This window comes from Urocitellus parryii, chromosome 11 (genome assembly GCF_045843805.1).
Source record: "Urocitellus parryii isolate mUroPar1 chromosome 11, mUroPar1.hap1, whole genome shotgun sequence".
NCBI lineage: Eukaryota > Metazoa > Chordata > Mammalia > Rodentia > Sciuridae > Urocitellus > Urocitellus parryii.
This window is the reverse complement of record NC_135541.1, coordinates 103,343,707-103,347,032: the sequence shown is the minus strand read 5'-3', so window position 1 is coordinate 103,347,032 and position 3,326 is coordinate 103,343,707. Positions and strand designations below refer to the sequence as shown.

General features: G+C 51.4%; 1 long non-coding RNA gene across 1 annotated transcript; it reads left to right on the top strand.

Moving 5' to 3' along the window:
• The first annotated feature begins 318 nt into the window (after positions 1-318).
• LOC113192667 (uncharacterized) lies at positions 319-2,385 on the top strand. The gene is made up of 3 exons (XR_003302044.2): positions 319-718; positions 1,023-1,108; positions 1,196-2,385. It is a non-coding gene; the product is annotated as an uncharacterized LOC113192667 (long non-coding RNA).
• Positions 2,386-3,326: the final 941 nt, after the last annotated feature.

The window sequence follows — 3,326 nt, the reverse complement described above, 5'->3', positions numbered from 1 at the left end:
ACGCTGTCTACAATCCTTGCAGCCACGCTCTCTAGGGAGATATTATTACTCCACTTTGGAGATGAAGAGACTAAAACAGAGTCAGTGAGGGGTTCAAGGAGGCGGAGCTAAGAGATGGTGAGCGAGACCCAGCAGTGCCCTGCAGCCCTGATCCCTGAGTTCCTTCTGTTCTCAGCTTAGATGTCCCCATCTCAGGCAGGTCTTTCCCAAACAGCTCCCCTTTAAGCGGGACTCAGTGTTCTTGGCATGTGCACTCTGTTTATTTTCTTCTGAGCACTTATTACAACCCGCAATTCGCTCCATGTATTTATTCGCCTGTTTATTTTCGGACCATCCCGCCAGAATACCAGCTGCAAGAAGACCAAGACCTCGTCTGTCCTGATTCCTGCAGAGACCCTAGGACAGCGCCTAGCACCCAAGAGGCACTTATTTCGTGTTTATTGAATGGACCAAGACTCTGCGAATTGGCCAACCAGAGCCTGGCCAAAGAGCAGTGTGGCTGGCTGAGCGTGGGTGTGTGAAGAGGAGACTCTGCTGCCCAGAGGGACAGGGAGAGAGTAGCCACTCCACCTGCATTCCAACCTTGAGGAACCGTGTGGCCGCGGAGGAGCCACAGCCCTCGGCTTTCTGTTTCACTAGATGGGAACCGTTAGGCTTGCTCTCAGGACCGTCTAGAAGATTGAATAATATCGTAGCGAGTTCCCAGGACAGACCCAAGGTATCCAGGCCCCCATACAAAACCGGTCTCTTCCCCTTCCCTACTAGCAAGGGGTCTCTGCATTCCAGGCTGTGGAAGATCCGGGACCCTGCTTGCATCAGAAGTGGCTGCTGCGGGCCAGCCTCGGAGCCTGTCGCTGCTGCTCCCCCACCCTGTGCATGCAGCAGCCAATTTCAAACTATGTAAATACGCCAGGCTGCCTCCTCAGCAAGGCAACAGCTAGACTTAGTGCAATTTTGCATGTATTTTAAGCTGACTTGTTCCAGGCAAAGAAGCCGATTCATGAATTTAATAACATTCACAGATTCCCAGAATGTCAGCACTGGAAGAAACGTCAGAGACCATTTAGCCTGGCTCCTGATTTGGCAGAGGGGGACACCAAGGGCAATGGTAGGTCCAAGGTCATGAAGCCGGGAGGGAGCTGGGCTGGCACAGACCCTTGGCTTCAGATTCCAAGTCCCTTGTTCTTGTTTTCAGGGCTGTCCATATTTCACTGTGTTCCCTCCCAGCACTCATTTAAGAGGTTATGAATCTTCAGCCCTCAGATCTTAATGCTGCCTGGATCATCTTAACTCCAGGGGAGAAGTCTGGCTTCCAAGGTGGACTTCAAGGCAGCAGTGAGGCTGCAGATAGGGTCTGAGGGCCTGCTGGGAACTGGCCATGTGCAGAGGACAAAACAGTCCTTCCCTGCCAGGGTACTGAGCGACCCACACAATGAAACCCTGTGAGCATCCCCACTCCCCTTAAGAGCCCATTAAGATGATGCATTAGGTCATCCAGGGATTTACCTAGAGCATATTTTTAACTCCAGTTGACAGCTACTGCATCTGCCTGGCCAGGGAGCCTTCTCCCTTCTGGTAACTGCACGCTTCTTTGCTTTATGGGAACAGTCCCCCTCCAGGGGTTCCAATAGGGCTGTCGTCAATCAGAGGGCTCTAAGGGTCCTGCTACCGGGCTGGGTTTTTGTGACCCAGATCCAATTTGGTCAGTGGTCCGTGATAGTCATGTGACCCAAACCGTCCTTTTAGGAGAGTAAGATAAATACCCAGGGGAGAGACGGTGTTCCTGGCTTCTCTGAGGCAAGCTGTGGGGTGACGCAAGCCCAGCACTGGCAGAAGCTCAGCTGCCACAAGGAGAAAGGCTTCCCGAGAAAGCTGTCAGCACAACGGAGAACAGAACCTAGGACAGGATCCAGAGCCACGGGCCAAGGCCAGCGATGAGCCTCCGGACCCCTAGGTGTAGTTCGGGTTGGATTTCTTCATGTGCTGAAGTGCTTCTGCCTGAGGCCACTGAATCCACATTGTCTTCCGAGGTTATAAGTCCCAGTGACTCCCTGCCACAGGCAAGTGCACCTCTTTGCAGGAAGGATCCTAAACTGACCATGTTAGTGATGTGGGGAGCTCAAACTCAGGGCTGTGAATGCTAGGCAAGTGCTCCAGCCCTAGCCACAGCCCCAGTCCCTAAGCTGACCCTTAAGCTTCAAGAGAATATCTTCATTCTGATTAATGTATTTGGAGCCTTCCCTCTGCCAGGTGGGTAGGTGTTCAGTCATTTAGTTACCCCAACAATTTTTTTGAAAAGTGTTTTTTTTTTATTGTTAGCCCTAATTTAGAGATAAAGAAACTGAGGCTTCTAATGGTCAAGTACCTTCACTTAGTAACTGAATGTCCAAAGTGGTCCCAAATATAGGTATTTTGACTCCAAATGCACTAATAAAATACTAAATAATGGTGATGATGTAGATGACTGTGGCTACAGCTAAGCAGCACTTACTGTTTACAGCCAGGTATTATGCTAAACACTTTTGTACCATTGACTCCTCCCAGAAGCCTTGAAACTGGACCACAGAAGAAACTGCAACTTGGAGTATTGGGGTAACTCACCAGGTAGTGGGGTGCTGGGGCCGGCCTTCTCCACAGCACTCCTGCCTCACGCTCCAGGATTCTAGATTCCAGGGTTGAACTTTGCATTCATGCTGCTCAGACTTTTGCCTGAACGTAGTGGATCCCTATTAGCAAGGGAGAGACTATTGTCTTGGCATTGTCTCTAGTCTCTAAGTGGGAGGTTAGTGATTGGGTTGTTCACCTGTCTCTCCACTCAGGCTGGACTCAGAAACTATCACCTGAATCCTCATCCTCAGGCTCTAAGGCCAGATGCCAGGGATGCATCCAAGATGCCTCCTTTGATCACTGCTCTCAGAGAGAGGCTAACTAAGGGTTGAGCAAAGGCCTCAGGGTTGGCCTCCAGATTGCCAGCCTCTCCAGCCCTGGTGGCTCCGCCCCCACCTCTCTGGGAGCCCTACCTGGAGGCCGACTGGGCTGCAGGTCCCTGGGGCTGTGCACCCTGGCTCCACTGCATTTATTTACAGAGTAAGAACAGTGCCTGCCTGGAACACTGGCGCACTGCCTACCTTCCAGGAATAGCTCCGTGACCTAGGCCAAAGAGTCCCCATATTTGGCAGAAGGAAGAAAATCTTTATACAGACAGCAGAATGGTCCAGAACTGCTGTGCTTTGTCAAAGCCATCTCTTCTCAGGCCTCACTGTCCCAAGACAGACACTCCCTGCCTTCTTCTAGGCCCCCTAGACACCTCTCAGGGTGACATATAT